This window comes from Balaenoptera acutorostrata, chromosome X (assembly GCF_949987535.1).
Source record: "Balaenoptera acutorostrata chromosome X, mBalAcu1.1, whole genome shotgun sequence".
Classification (NCBI taxonomy): Eukaryota; Metazoa; Chordata; class Mammalia; order Artiodactyla; family Balaenopteridae; genus Balaenoptera; species Balaenoptera acutorostrata.
The window spans coordinates 91,831,183-91,848,326 of record NC_080085.1 but is presented as its reverse complement, the minus strand read 5'-3'; positions in this window follow the sequence as shown (position 1 = coordinate 91,848,326).

Genomic DNA, 17,144 nt, shown 5'->3' with positions numbered 1-17,144 from the left:
AGCAGACTCACAGTTATAGAGAACAAACTAGTGGTTACCAGTGAGGGGCAGGGGCAATATAGGGATGGGGGGTGTGAGGTACAAACTACTAGGTGTAAGATAGGCTCAAGGATGTATTGTACAACATGGGGAATATAGCCAATATTTTGTAATAACTGTAAATGGAAAATAACCTTTAAAAATTGTATAAAAATTATAAATTAAATAAAAAATAAAAATAAACTTTACAAGAACTCTACTTTCTAAACCTCTCTCTCTCTCTGTCTCTCATACAATAGTTCTCAAAAGTAATTAGGCACCACGATCACGTGGGAGGAGATTTTTTTAATGGAATTGCTTAGACTCCACTCCAGTCCTACTGACTCAGATTTTGGAGAGACAGGATCTGAAATCTATATTTTTATAAGCTCCCCAGGCGATTAGAAGGCTTATGGTCCAAGGATCAAGCTTTGAGAATCACTGTCCCAATCCATCCCCTCTTCTCCAGTCCCCCTTCCATTGTCTTATTTCAAGAATTCCTCATCTCTCCTCTACAGACTTTAAGTTTCATGAGAGTAGGAATCATGGCTGTTTTGATCACTATTGTATCCCCAGTGCCTACCTAGCATGATACCTGGCACATAGGAAGCTCTCAAAACATTTTTGTGGAATGAACGAATGAACTAGGGTGAGAAGGTGGCAGTAAAATACTCAGGATAGAATTTTAAACACCTTGTTGCCATTAAGTTAAAAAATTCGTTTTGGCCAAGGATACAGCTTATCTAATTACAGTCCTACAAAGCACATTTTACCCAAGAATCTCAAAATTCCATGTTTGTTAGTTAGGATAATGCTAGCTGCCGTAACGAATGAACCTAGTGGCTTAACACAATAGAAATGTACTTCTTGCTCACCTAACAGTCCAATATGGATGCTCCTGGTCAGCAGGTGACTTTTCAGATGGAAACATAGGTACCCAAGCTCCTCACATCTTCATCACACTTAGTCCCAAGGTCACTATGGTTGTCTGTATGAAGAAATGATGTAGAATGAACACCTGCTTCTAAAAGTGACACAAATCACTTCTGCTCACATTCCATCAGTGAGTATCAGTCATATGGCACCACCTAAATGCAAAGAGAGCTCAGAAATGTAATCCATAGAGATGGGGAATATTAATTTATTGGTGATTAATTAGCCATCTTTACTACACCATATAAGCTGGTAAGCTGACTCTGCAAATCCACTTGGCCAGTATATTTAATTGAACTTTAACCTTAGAGAAAACTTACAAAATAATTTTCATTTCAGAGATTGGCAGCACTGTTCAACTGTACCAGAAGGAACAGAGAGTTGTTTTCGAGCAGAGAATGTCCCTGAGGAGCTTAGCTAGGAATGGAACCAAAAGCCAGATGAGCTAAAGGTGCCAATTGGCTCACCTCTCCTAGTTTGCTCTGCATCTCCTTGCTGGCAAACTCGATGAAAGCACAAAGTACAGTTATTTCCAAATGTGGGCTTTTGACCTCAGAGTTCCAAATCTCTCCTCTGGGGGGATTTAAAGCCCAAATGGCAGCTCAGCTAAGACAAAGAGTTTGCATCTGAAACATACGCCCAGAAAGTTGCAATGGCACAAACTCATCTCCATCAAGATTTTGCTGCTTGAACACACACGCAAAAGAACTGTTTGGGTATATTTGTGCCAACCTTCTAAACTATCATTGAAAACCTCTAGGGGCAGAGACATTTAATCATTCTGGAACGGAATGGCTTTGGGGACAGCATGTCTTTGGGTCTATTTCTATTCAGTCTTAAAGTGCCTCAAGTGCCTGGCTGGCCTGATGGATTAGGCACTGAACCCTGAGGCTCTTGAGGTCAATGATTTATGGCAGCTGAAAGCTGTGAAATGTCATTCTGCTGAGAGGGCCATGCAGCTTTCAGTCGACAGAATTAGCAGACACTTGAACACGTATTTTAGCACCAGCTGCTAGGCCCTCTAGAGATATTCAACAAATCCAGATGTAAGCTTCCCCGGAAGGACCATCAGAGCCTCAACGGCAGCCAGAGCCAAGGCTAGCCTAGCTACATGTGACATATTTGTAATGTTGTAGGAAATAATGCAACCAATGGAGACCTTATTATAGATCCACACCCTTCCTAAGTCCAGTGAATGAACAGTGTTTGAAGATGAGGGAAGAAACAGAAATGTATTAGCAACCCAGAGTCAATAACCACTCCCAATCATCTCCAAGTCGTTGAAAGAAGAGCCCAGTTCCATTCCCAACCTTCCTGGCCCAAGTGAATCTAGCTCATCCGCATAAGCTTGAGTCAGAAATGGAAGACCCTTGCTCCTGGTATGTGCCACTGTCATCTGCCCTCACATCTGTGGAAGGAATCCAGGCTAATCCACCCTGCCTCTTGCTGGGCTACTCTGCCCCTCACACTAGCATTCCTGGTCTTTAGCTTTGCCTCCAGATTCAACTTCCTTAGGCTCTCTCATTTAACAATCTGTTCTAGACTTACCTTTTTGGCTCAGTAGCACTCTCTCTCCCTTTGTTCCCTCCAGCCCCAACCACAGTTCTTCACTTGGCTCTGAGCATCACACACCACACTGGCCCTGGCACTGTGGGGCAAGCCTACCCCACTTCCCCACACAGAGAAGGGAAATAGACATCTCTCAATAGTTCCTACAGAACAATATCTCATTGAGCACCTTACCGTCCAGGATTGTAAGTGGTTGCCCCCAGCTCAGCACCATCCCAGATATTTGAAATAAGCATTCAACTACCTGTGTACTGCCCATCCCATCTTGTTTTTTCCCCAGGGCTAGGTCAAGGTGCCAGACACTTTCACAATATAATCAGGTACTAGGCCACTAATACATTAATAGATATCTGCTCCTGATACAAATTAATTTATTTATAAAAAAGAAAGAAACTCACAGACATAGGGAACAAACTTATGGTTACCAAAGGGGAAAGGGGGGAGGGATAAATTAGGGATTTGGGATTAACATAGACACACTACTATACGTAAAATAGATGACCAACAAGGACCAACTGTATAGCACAGGGGAGTATATTCAATATCTTGTAATAACCTGTAATGGAAAGGAATCTGAAAAAAAAATATATATATATGCATATAACTAATCACTTTGCTGTACACCTGAAACACTGTAAATCAACTATACTTCAATTAAAAATAACTAAATACCCTCTGCTGCATAACAAATTATCCAAATGCTTAGCAGCTTAAACAACAAACATATGACCATTTCTGAGGGTCAGGAATCCAGGAGCAGCTTAGCTGGCTGGTGCTGGCTCAGGGTCTGTCAGGAGACTGCAGCTATAGGCCGAAGCTGCAGTCATCTGAGGGGGCTGGAGAAGCTCATGCTTGTGGCTCTGGAAGGAGGTTTCAGTTCCTCAGCACATGGGCCTTCCACAGGGCTGTTCATATAACATGGCTCCTGGATTCTCCCAGAGCAAGTAGTCTGAGAGAGAGACACAGTCCTCAGGATGGAAGCCATGGTCTTTTCATAAAGTAATCTTGGAAGTGACAGTCCATCATTTCTGTTCATTAGAAGCACGTCACGAAGAACCAACCCACATTCCAGGGGAAGGAAATTAGGCTCCACTTCTTGAAAGGAGGAGTATCAAAGAATTTGAGCACATAGCATACTTCTATTGGGTACTCAAGGCATCTCCATTCTCCTCAGAGCTTGGGTGCCCAGCGGTGGGGAAAGCCTTGCCCTATATTCCAGCTACCTGCCTCACTTGCTGTTGGCACTACTTCCCATTCGCCGGGCCCTGGTTTTACCACTCCCTGTTTAGTTTAAGAGTCCCCTGCATTTACCTAATCTACATTTGAGGTTTTGCTGTACCTGCACTTCTATAGTAGGAAGAATATGACACTCCCAGGTCATATTCCCTGCACCTGCAAGACTGGCTGGGATTTGCCAGGCCTCCATCTGGACTTCATTTCTAACTGCACAGCTCCCCTTGGAGCCAGTTCTGCTATCTTTGCTCTTTCCCCAGCATTCTTGCCAAACTTCTCACTAAATTGGCCTCTTCATTCCCAGCTGATGATGACAAGATGCTGAACTGGATCCTTTCCAAATGGAAGCCCAGCATGCACTTCCTGAACATGGAGAAGAACTGCAAGCCCTCATGGGAAAAGGTCAGAGAGCAGATCCACTTCTAGCCCATCCACAGATATTCTTGAGATCCCTTCCTAAGCTCAAAGCACAAAAGGGACAATCAGGGAGGCAACTCCTTTATGCCTGAAAAAAATGTGTTTTCTTTGATTTATTATTTTTAATTCTGATTTTAAATACCCTATCTCAAACCCTTAATAACACTACATTTAGCTACAGATACCAATCCATATTATATCACCATTAATGTCATATGTATTCAGATATTATCACATATTTATAAGTTTATACCTATATTTTTATTGTTTTTTTCATTTAATATTACTTCAGATACAAATGCCCATATATCAATATGGTCCCCATGTTTGTCATTTTTAATAGTCATAAGGCATTCCATATCATTGACATACATGATTTTGTTCAACCATTTACCTCTTGCTGACTAATTAGTTGTTTCCAGCTTTTGATAGTTATCATAGAACTCCCATTAACATCTGTACAAATTACTTTCCTTTGTTTTAAGGTTACAGATTAATTTCTTTTGTCTTAAGATTATTTCAGTTGAAATGTTTTGAGTACATTTCAGATTTTTAAATCTAATTTATACCCTGCCTACATCTAAAGAGATTCTAGACGGCTTACAATAAAAGCACATATACAATACAAGGCAATATGTGCATGGACACTGATAGGACAATTAAAATACAGATAAAAACATAACTAAAGTCGAAAAGACACATGCACCCCAATGTTCATTGCAGCACTATTTACAACAGCCAAGACATGGAAGCAACCTAAATGTCCACCAACAGATGAATGGATAAAGAAGATATGGTTTATTTATAAAATAGAATATTACTTAGCCGTACAAAAGAATGAAATAATGCCATTTGCAGCAACATGGATGGACCTAGAGATTATCATACTAAGTGAGGTCAGTCAGACAGAGAAAGACAAATATCATACGATATCACTTCTATGTGGAATCTAAAATATGACACAAATGAACTTATCTATGAAACAGAAACAGACTCACAGACATAGAGAACAGACCTGCGGTTGCCAAAGGGGAAAGGGGGGGAGGGATAAATTAGTAGTTTGGGATTAACATATACACATTACTGTATATAAAATAGATAAACAACAAGGACCTACTGTATAGCACAGGGAACTCTATTCAATATCTCATAATAACCTTTAATGGAAATGAATCTGAAAAACAATATATACACTCTTAATATGTAATATATACATATATATGTATAACTGAATCGCTTTGCTGTACACCTGAAACTAACACAACATTGTAAGTCAACTATATTCAATTAAGAAAACATAACTAAAAACATTTATGTAAGGGCAACAGACTCCAAACCACATAAGTCATGTTTTGAGATGGAATAATGATCCCTGTGAGTTCAGACTTCAGTTTATTCCTTTCATGGTATTCGTTTCTGCCTCACAGAGAGAACTTTCCATGCCAAAAAATAATCCTTCCCTGGGACTTCCCTGGTGGTCCAGGGGTTGAGAATCCGCCTTCCAGTGCAGGGGACATGGGTTCGATCCCTGGTGGGGGAACTAAGATCCCACATGCTGCGGAGCAACTAAGCCTGTGCACCACAGCTACTGAGCCTGCGCTCTAGAGCCAGCGTGCCACAACGAAAGATCCTTCATGCCTCAACGAAGATCCCACGTGCCACAACTAAGACCCGACCCAGCCAAATAAATAAATAAATAAACAATTAAAAATAATAATCCTTCCCTACTCTGTGACTTGCTACCCATGTATCTTTGAACAAGTCACTGAACTTCTCAGTGTTCCTCAGTTTCCTCAAATGTAAAATGAGGCTAATAGCTTTACCTATATCATAGGGCCACTATGAGAAGGAAATGAGTTAATAAATGGAGTATAAGCTTTAAAAATTGCAAATCACTATATTGCACACCTGTAACTTATATAATAAAAAAAGATTTATATTCTGATGTCTTGGCTAGTTAGCCCCACTATTGAGAAGATTCTATTAACTGCCCAGTGTAATCATATTCTCTGCACTCTGCAAGGGCCTTTTAGAAAAACCTATAATAAACGTTTAGCATCAATAACTTTTTTAAAAAAAGAAGTAAATGAGTTAATACTTTTAAAGCACTTAGAGCAGTGCCTAGTACCTAGTAAATATTTTTAAGTGTTCGTGAAGTAAAAAAACAATGAGACCTCTATGCTTACAAGATAAAGAATAAAGAGAAGTGAGGGAAACACATTTAAAGCCACAAATACTTTTCTATTCGGAAATGCATGCCTCATGTGGATACAAGAGAAAAGAGCAAAAGGTGACATAAACACTTCCACACACAAAATGTCATTTTACAGAGTCCCTCTTGATGCAATAATGAGTCTTGAGTCTTTCTAGTAGTAGGTGTTTAGAGGTGGAAGTGGTTTGGGAATATCAACTTTGGAGTGGGGGAGTGATTAAAAAAAAAGCATATACAGTAATTCTGTTCTTAAAATAAGTAAACTTAATTGGTTTTGGAACTTTGCAAATGCCTGCACCTCATCCAGAAACCATTCTTCCAGATACAGTGTTTGGGGTTTCTAATCAAAGAGTTCCCAATTTTTCTAAGAGATATTTCTTCTTCTCCCCTAAAAAGAGATTTCCTCTTTTTAAAAAAATCTGTTGAAATTCTATCTCATGCCACTACCAAAATAAATACCAGATGGATTAAAGATTAAAATATAAAGAAAACTAGTTTGAAACTAGTAAAATGTATATGTGCATGTTATATAATCTCAGTGTGGAGAAAGTCTTTCTAAGCATAACCCCAAGGACAGAAAATCCAAAGGAAAAAATTGATTTATTAGCTAAATAAATATTTATAAATTTATAATATGGATGCCAGCGAGTTAATATACTCAATATATAATGAGCTCATAAAAAATCAATAATAAAAGATAAATATCCTAATAGAAAAATGAACAAATTATGTAAGTAAGCATTTCGCAAAAGAAGAAATGCATAAGGGAAATAAATGTGACCCTTTCCAGTAATCACAGAAGTGCAAATTAAAGCAATGCTAAAATATAGTTTTTCTTGTATAAAATTGGCAAAAATATTAAATGTTTCGCTAGAGTAGGGGAATTAGGTACTCTCACAACTTGCTGGTGATAGTAAACATCACTTCTGGACGAATGGAAATACAGAATAAGCAAAAGCCTTATAAAATGTGTATACCTGTTGACCTAAAAATTCTCCCCCTAAGAAATTACCATAAGGAAATTACCAATAATATGCACAAGATGTTCACTGCTGAGTACATATAACTTCAACAGCCATGTGACAGAAGTGTAGACACCACCTTTAAAGATTATATGACTGAAGAATGGGAAAATATACAAGATGAACTGCTAAATTAAAAACAATAAGATTAAGAACCAGTATGAGTTGGAAGGATAGGCTTTTTCAAACCCCTGATTAAAACTGTTCAGTGCTTTTTCCATTGTCCTTAAAATAAAGTTTAAACCCCTTAACCTGCATAGTCTGTCTAGTCCTTGCCTTCGATTCTGTCTCATGATCCCCCACATTCCCCCTTTCCTGTCACCTTAGCCTTCTTTCAGGTCCCAGAACAGGGGTCAGCAAACCTTTTCTGTAAAGGTACAGAGAGTAAATATTTTAAGCTTTACAAAGGTGTCTGCAGAACTATTCAATGGGGCAACTATTCAACTCTGCAGTTATGCACAAAAGCAACCACAAACACTATGCGTATGAACGGGCGCAGTCTTCATATAAAGCTTTATTCACAAAAACAGGAAATGTTCCAGCAAGTCTAGTTTGCTTTCCCACCCCTACCCTATAACATCCCATATTCCTTCTTAGACACTGGACTTTTGCTTTTCCCACATGCCATCACCTCAGCTTGAGAGGATCTTCTCATCTCACCCTTCCCTCCCCTCCCAACTCCCTCATCACTCAAACCTCTAACTACTTCCTAATCATCTTTCAGATTTCAACTAAAATGCCACTTCCTCCAGAAAGCTTTCCTTGATGTCTAGACTGGTCCCCCTCCCATACATTCTCACAGCACAGCGTGCCTTTTCTTCATAGCAGTTAACACGATTTGTAACTGCTTGTTTACTTGTTTACTTTGTGATGATGGAAAAATCCTCATTAGACTCTGAGCTCCATGGAGACAAAGACAGTGACTGTTTTGCTCACTATTATTATATCTCCAAAGCTTACAAGAGAGCCAATAAATCCTTGCTCAATAAATCTTTCCTGAATGAATGAGTGAATGAATGAATGACATATATCAAATGGTTATCTTTGGGTAGTAGGATTATGGGTGATTTCTGGTTCTTCTCCTTTGTGCTTAAATGTGTTTTCTGTTTTCCGAGTTGCACTCAAATTGCTTTCTTAATCAGGAAAATAAAAACAGAAAATGCAAAATTTTAAAACATCGTAAAAGCAATGCATCAATATCTGTGAAATGATGACATAGGAATAAGAAGACTTTGAGTAAATTGCATGATCAGAATGGGTGGAGTTACTCTGGAGGGTCTCCCTAGAAGTGGTTTTCATGCCAGGTCTTCAAAGTGATGGTTGTATGTAAACCGGTAAAGGGAGAAATGAGGGCACAGCAGGTGAGGTGACTAGGATGTACAGGGACATAGAAGTAGGAAGTAACATGTGCTCCTGTACTGTAACACGAAAATCGAAATGGAAAATCACAAAACCAAAAAATTCCGAAGAGACCAGAAACAAACAGCATACAGGAGGGTTAACGGTTTCCACTGAACTTTTCCCCTCTCTTTTCTGTTCTTCATCCTGCTTTTGAGAATGTACAAAATGGCAAAACCCCAAGAGTGCCCCTGATGTACTTTCTAAAGAATCCAAGACAGTTCACATTTCCAATCAAACTTGAATGCCCTGGCTTAGGTGAGGCTCCGTGGAGACATGTGCTCCCACCTGGGTGACACATCAAATGAAATCTCTCACTAGAGAGTACCAGTGATAATTAAGCTACTTTTATAAAGTGCACTGGAATGGCATTTTCTCAGAGAGGCTGCAGGCTCCTCTCAGCTCCTTGAATTTCAGTTCTTGCTCCTTATCAATCAAAAAGACTCACTCCCCAGCTAAGAATGCGGCAAATATTTTGACCAAGTACTTATCTGCACAACCACAAAACCAGTATCATCAGTTAGGGGAAAACAATTTCCTCTGGCAAGTAGAGACAGCCTAATTGCTTAATCTGACAGGTTATTAATGGTTCAAGCCAACCAAAAGCATAATGGATATTGATAACCACTGGCAGGTTGGACATTTGATGTATACAGTATTGCTGGAAATTACTTACATCAAGGGTTGCAACTGACCGTTAGAGTAAAATGTCCAATCTCCGTGGGTTTCATTAAACCGTTCTATCAACTTGATAAAGTGGAAAGCCAGAAAGTTAGCCCATTAACTATAGCTCTAGAAAAAAATAAGGCTAACAGGGTGGAGGATATTTACAGTATTTATGTTCCAAATCAACGTGAAAATAAATCTCCTCTGCAAAATTGTACTCTGGGTGTTGGGGACGGTTTCCCACCCTCTCTCTATTTGGATGGTTTGGGGGACCGGGCCTAGACTGAACTATTGCCTGGAAATGACTGTGATTTGGCGGGGAGCTGACAGTGGCATTGAGTTTAGTGTTCCAGGATATTCAAGGCACGATTCATTACTCACTGGGCTCTTCTGGAGAAAAATCCAAGTCTCGTGCAAAGCAGGCATCATTTCCTCATGCCCCATCTCTCCTCTGCAGCGCAGCAGGGATGGGCTAACATGCGGACAGAAACTTCAATTGCCCCGATCCCACCAGTGGGGGCTGAATGCAGCCCTGAGCTTAATTTGGGCGGAGAGGACTTTGAAGAGGCACAGGGAACCCAGGAATCATGGCCGAGCTACCACAGGGGAAATAACTCACAACACCTTGGGAGTGCCAACCTACATTCTTCCTTCTTATACATTAATAAACCCCTTCCATGATCAGTAACAGCAGAATGCCAAGTCTTAAAGATTGAACTGGATTAAAAGAAGAGAAATAGCTCTATTAAGCACAATAGAATAACAGAGAGACTAAGAACCAAAACAGCAAGGAGAGCAACAATGAAAACAAGGTCTCTTTTCTCTCGGGGAGGCGGAGGGGTTGAGAGCAGTAGCACAAAGCCCAGGAAGGCTGCTGCTACAATCCCCCCAGGGAGAGATGATGTAAACCTGAGCTAACACAGTGGCAAAGGCAGTGCAGATGGAGAATAGGGGATGGGAATAAGAGATATTTAGGGAGTAGAAACAACAGGACTTAGTTACTCATGGAGTAGAGGGCACTGAGGAAGGAATCTAGGATTGTGATGCTAACACACATAACACACAATCCTTCAAATAAAATTAAATGAGTTAATATTTATAAGGCACTTAGAACAGTGCCTGCTACATAACAAGAGCTATTTAGGTGCTGTCTATGATCACTGTTATCTTCGAAGCCAAACTGGAAGTGTGAAATGCCAGACTAACCAGGATGTGGCAGAAGTTCCACATTCGAGAATAGATTCTACAAGTCTGCGATGTCAACGGTTCGCACTGCGCCACCCTCCTCTGTCCTCCTGACATGCAGGTGACTAGCTGAGGGCTGGGCTGCTGGTGGTGTAATACCACTAACTAACATCATTACACACCTCTACATTGAACCAAGTGCTTTTACATGTCATTCAATCTGACCCTCACAAGAATCCCATGAGGTTGGCAGAAGTGTGGTGCTGGCTCTTCACATCACTATGTTTAGTGCTTTCTCCAGTTCCAGCTCAGGCTCTCTGGGGGCAAAACTGTGTCTTTTCTTCCTCATTATCCCCCATGGAACCTAGCACTCGGCAGGCAGCTTCAGGTGGTCACTTGATTATGGGAGCAGGGCTTAAACTACTGGCTCTGGAACCAAATGACCTGGACTTGAAGCCCAGCTCCACCACTGTGTGACCTTGAGAAGTCAGTTCATTTCTCTAAGCCTCAGATACCTCATCTATAAAATGGGAATAATAACAGTGCTTTCCTCAGAGGGATATTGGGAAGATCAAGGGAAATAATGCACGTAAGGCCCTTAGCACAGTGAGAAATGAGAGTTATACTTAGTATTGTTTGAATATATGGAAGCACAATTAATAGAAAGGAGTTTTTAAAAGTGAAGGCAAGAGTTAAGGTGTAAAATCATGGGGATTTTTTGCTATCCAAAAGATAGAACAGCGTGTGCGTGGAAAGGGATTTGCGCAGCCTTAGGTCTAGTTCCAGGAAAGGAGCAAAGAGCTCTGAGGGTGAGGAGGAAAAGGTATGAGGGAAGAAAAGCCCAAAATAGATTCAGGAACCCATTGCTTGGCCTGGAAACCTGAAAACTCAGAAGTCGGCTCCTCTGAATATTATTTCCCGATTCAAAAATGTGAGCTCGATTACGTTAGGATCAAAAAACTCTGGCATGAGCTGCAAACAGCTGGGCTCTTGCTATAAATTCCCTGCTGTGACCGAAGCATAATGAAGTTGGGGCTTTTTCATGTGCATTTTTTTTTCAAGCTGCCAGAGAAAAATATAGCTCTAGAAAGTGAAGAAATGCAACTGCCCTTGTTAGACTATTTAAATCTATTTAAATCCAGAAATGGCACGTTCTTGCCAGTCACACCGGCTTACCAAAAACAAGATCGTAGCCGTGAAAGGCCAGAAATGCCCACTTCTCTCCTCTAAACCCTGAACCTGGGCCGCTTACCACCACCTTTCTGCAGTGCTCTGAAGAGGCCCTCAACTAGCTCGCCAGGGTGGCAGCCGGGCTTGGCAGGCAAGGAAAGACACCAAGGTAAATGCATCTTCCACCTCACTCAGTAGCATCTCTTGGTAGCTGCCAAGATAGAGTTGTTAAGGACTTGCTTCCTTTAACCTAGTGTCTTTCTGGATCACAAAGGATCTATAAATAAGCCATAAAGTGTTGAGGCATGCCCTGGCCCTGGGAGGAGAGGGAAGGGCGAGAACACAATCCAAAATAGCAGTGCCACAGCACTGCTTTAGGCTTGAGGAAGGACTTAAACCTATGGGCCATTTAAAACTAACTGCCTGAAGTGAAGGGCTACTTTGTCAACTCAAAATATTTCGCCCAGGGACTGCCCTGGCGGTCCAGGGGTTAAGACTCCTCGCTTCCACTGCAGGAGGCGTGGGTTCGATCCCTGGTCAGGGAACTAAGATCCCGCATCCCGCGTGGGATGGCCAAAAAGTAAAAACAAACAAACAAACAAAAAAACTGCCCAACAAGATACTGGTCATATTCTTCCTTCATCTCACAGTGAATTCTGAATATTGAGGGCTGTCTCTCCCAAACAAACAGCTTCTGGTGACAATTTAAACAGTTTTCTCAGTCTAATATTACTGATTAGCTGGACCACATATAAATGATCCTGTACTGGTAGCTATCTTTTCATGTATCATACCTCACTTTTTCAGTTATGCTGTAAGCTTGTGGAAGTCTGAGGTTGTGTCTTCTGCTTTCTGTAGAAGTCCCCAGAACCTGAATGGCAGTGATGCATTGGAAACAATCCTTGGGAGAGCCTAGGTCAAATCTTGGCTCTGCACATAGTAGGTCTATCACACTGACTCAGTTTCAGGGCATCTCTGGACTCCAGTTGGCTCATCTGTGTAAGAGAGAGAGTTTTATAAGGGAAGGACAGTGCTTCTACAGCTGGAGAAAGTGAACCTGGGATGCAAGAAGCCATAAGATGAATATGGAACCCCCTGGAGCATTCATTTTACTCAAAGAGGAATCTTAATTTTTTTCATTTCTTCATTCATTCATTCAACAAATATTTACTGAAAGTCTGCCATGTGCTGGGCACTGGAGACATAACAGTGAACAAGACAAACAAGGTGCCTACCCCCAGAGCTTATAGTCTAGGGAAGGAAGACAATAAATAAGAAAAATAAATAAACAAGATACTTTTAGGTAATGAGACAGGGTGGTGTGCTAGGAAGTGACCAGGTGGTTGACTTAAATTGAATAGCAAGTGTAGTGGATTGAATGGTGGCCACCCCGCAAAAGATATATCCACCCAGAACTTCAGAATGTGACTTTATTTTGAATAAGATTCTTTGCAGATGTAATTTAGGTCAAGACCTCAAGATGAGACCATCCAGGATTAAGGTGGGTTCTAAATCCAATGATAAGTTTCCTTGTAAGAGACAGAAAAGGAGAAGACAGACACAGAGGAAGTCCATGTGAAGACAGCGGGAGAGATCAGAATGGTGCTGCCATAAGCCAAGGAACACCTGGAACCACCAGAAACTGGAAGAAGAAAGGAAGGATTCTCCCCTACAGCCTTCAGAGGGAGCTCAGCCCTGCTGACACCTAGATTTTAGACTTTGAGGCTCCAGAACTATGAGAATACTTTTCTGTTGTATTAAACCAATTGTGGTCATTTGTTATGGCAGCCCTAGGAAACTAATACAGCCAGAGGTCTCCCTGAGGATATGCTTTTTTAGCTGAACCTTAAATAATGAGAAGTAGTCAGCCATAGAAAGATCTGGGGAAAGTGTACTCCAGACAGAGAAACAGTAAGTGCAAAGGTCCTGAGGCAGGGACAAGCTTGACATGTTCAAGGACCAGAAATAAGACCAGTATGGTTGGACATAGGGGGAGTAGGGGGAAAAGAAATTGATGAAGAGAAGATCATGCAGGGTTGGGAGGCCATAGCAAAGAATTTGGGTTTTATTCTACATGTGATGGGGTGGTTTCAAGCTTTCCATCATACTTTAAATAAAATCTAAATTCTTTAATGTAACTAAAAGACCCTCCAAGATTTGGCCTATGCCTAACACTATCCTTTGTGCTTACTTTGTTCCATCCTCAAAGCTATTCCTTTCCTTCAAAGTATTTGCATTTTCTGTTTCCTCTGTCCTGGAATGTTCTTCCCCCAGATCTTTGCTTGCCTGGCCCCTTCAAATCATTTAGGTGTCAGCTCACATGTCACCTCTTAGAGAAGTCTACTGTACAGCCAATGACTCTTTTGATTAACCCTTTTTGTTTTATCATGTCACTTATCACTTTTGAAATTATTTTATTAATCTCTTTAGTTGTTTGGTGTCTATCTTTCTCATGTGATTGCAAGCTCCATGAAGGCAAGAGTATTTGAACTGTACTTTTAGGATTCAAAGCAGTTTGCCCAATGTGTACGTGAGAAAAGGGGAATGTGCCAAGTACTGAAAAATTAAAACTATCTCTTCAGAACTTCTGGAGTATAGAGAAAGAGGGTAAGGTGAGGGAGATGAAGAGTGGTGGGAATCGAAACAATTGCATGTTTAAAAATATCACTTTGGCTGCCAAATTGTAGTGAGCCAACAGTGTAAGACAAGAGACCATTTATTTGTTCAAGAGTATGTATTGACCACCCACCAAATGGCAGGTACAATTTGAGATCTCTCCTCGAACAAAACAGATAAAGATTTTTGTCCTCTTGGAGTTTGCAATCAAGTGGGGACCAGTTATGTAGCTAGATGATGATGATGTCTCACTAGGAGTGAGACAGTGGAGATGGAGAGAGCTGGTTGGATTCGGGATGTGTTTGGGGGGAACGTGGAGTAGATAGAACTTGATGGTGGATGGGATAGACTGGACATCATTCCCTCCAAAGTTTTCCTTGGACCCCCAATATTACATTAGGTATCACAGCACCCCATGTTTACCCTATTGTTACATACCCTGTACTGTAAATATTCCTTCACTTGACTGTCTTATCTGGACCTTATCAAATTATGTATCAGAACCCATGGCACAATGCTTGGCACAGAACAAGTACCCAATAAATGTATTAAATTTTAAAAACTTAATAATAGTAGTACTTATTATTATTAAATAAATTTATTAAATATATAAACTGGGTCTTTTATCAGGGTAGAATTCATTGTCCATCCAGTGGAAATCTCTTTTAGTCTGCTGTGGTTTTATTCTGGTCTTTGATTGATACAAAAAGTTCCTTTCTAGATTGATATGATAACAGCTTCTATTTATAAATTTATTTATTTATTTATCATTTTTATTTTTGGCTGCATTGGATCTTTGTTGCTGCACACAGCTTTCTCTAGTTGCAGCGAGTGGGAGCTACTCTTCCTTGCGGTGCACAGGCTCTAGGCGCGTGGGCTTCCGTAGTTGTGGCGCACAGGCTTAGTTGCTCCATGGCATGTGGATCTTCCCAGACCAGGGCTGGAACCCGTGTCCCCTGAATTGGCAGGCAGATTCTTAACCACTGACCCACCAGGGAAGCCCAACAGCTTCTATTTAAACTATGAAAACATTTGTGCAAAGACTGGAAAATTACATTGCCTCATTATGACAGTCGCACCTGATTAAACATTACACAACGTCAGAAAATTAAAAGTTCAAGATTATAAATGTAGTGCCAGGGAGCACATTTATAAGAAATCAAATATTCAATCAGGCTGTTGCGACATTTAAAAGGTCAGTGGCCAAAAGCCCTCCACATCTTTAAGTAATGGTCAATGCAGTTCTATAGCACCAGTCACAGCTCAGAAAATACTTTAGAAATAAATTGTAATGGAATTCAAATTTACGGGATCCCAAACAGCCACAAAATTCAACAAAAAATGAAGAAAAAAATGTCATATGCAGCCACACTCCAGAGCCTAGAAAGTAATGACTGTTGCTGTTATTTTTAAAACCATGTCTCCACATTCCCAACTATAAATATCTAGTACTATAGAACCCCTCCTATTACGCAGTGGAAGATAAAAGCTCAGTTACCAGTGACTGATATTCGGTGATTACTTTCAAATCCACATCTCCATTATAAATGACTATGAATAAATGGCTTTGTGCTCTCCAGTACCTGTGGCCCCCGTCCAGAATCAAGAAGCATATGGAAACATGTTAAGTCCAATTGCAGTAGCCAAAACGACTCTAGAGAAACAAGGAGTTCAGTTAGGTGCCACTCGAATCTTCTACCCCTTTCTCCAGCCAAAGCTTTCAAAGCACTCTCCTCCCCTGTGAGCGACCATCATTTCACAGGTTAGGCAACCAGGAAAGGGATCATCTGGCTGTTCCCCAGTGTCACACAACAAGTAAACTACAGCTGAGACTAAAACCCAGTAGCCCTGGCTTCTGATCCAAGAAAGGATTAGGAAAGAAAACCCTGGGCTCTCAATAATCAAAATTCTCACATATCAGACTTCCCTGGTGGCACAGTGGTTAAGAATCCACCTGCCAACGCAGGGGACACGGGTTCGAGCCCTGGTCTGGGAAGATCCCACATGCCGCGGATCAACTAAACCCGTGCGCCACAACTACTGAGCCCGTGTGCTGCAACTACTGACACCCACGCGCCTAGAGCGTGAGCTCTGCAACAAGAGAAGCCACCGCAATGAGAAGCCCGCGCACCGCAACGAAGAGTAGCCCCCACTCGCTGCAACTAGAGAAAGCCCATGCGCAGCAGCGAAGACCCCACGCAGCCAATAAATAAATAAATACTTTAAAAAAAGATTCTCACATGTCAAAACATTCCCCTGAAAAATGCCAGCTTGTCTCAGCTCAAAGTACCTGAAACCCCACTCCCTCCACAAGGCATTCCTAGACTGATCAGTGGAAAGGGGGTGGTTTCTCCAAGTTCCTTGTTTTTTGTCTCACCTCACAGGTGAAATTCCCATGACCCTATAGGAAACCCGACCTTATCTGCATGTGTGGTTTTCGACATTAGCTTTTCTGACATCTGTGTGTCAAAACCTGTAGTCAAACAAATGGACATCGTGCTCATTGAGAAGGACATAACACCACTTCTATGATATTCCCACCCAAAATGCATAACCTGAAACTTACAATGAAGAAATATCAGACAAATCCAAATTCAGGAACATTCTATAAAATAATTGGCCTGTACTCTTTAAAATGTCAAGGTTGTGAAAGACTAAGACTGAGGAACTATTTCAGATTAAAGAAGACTAAAGAGACACAGCAA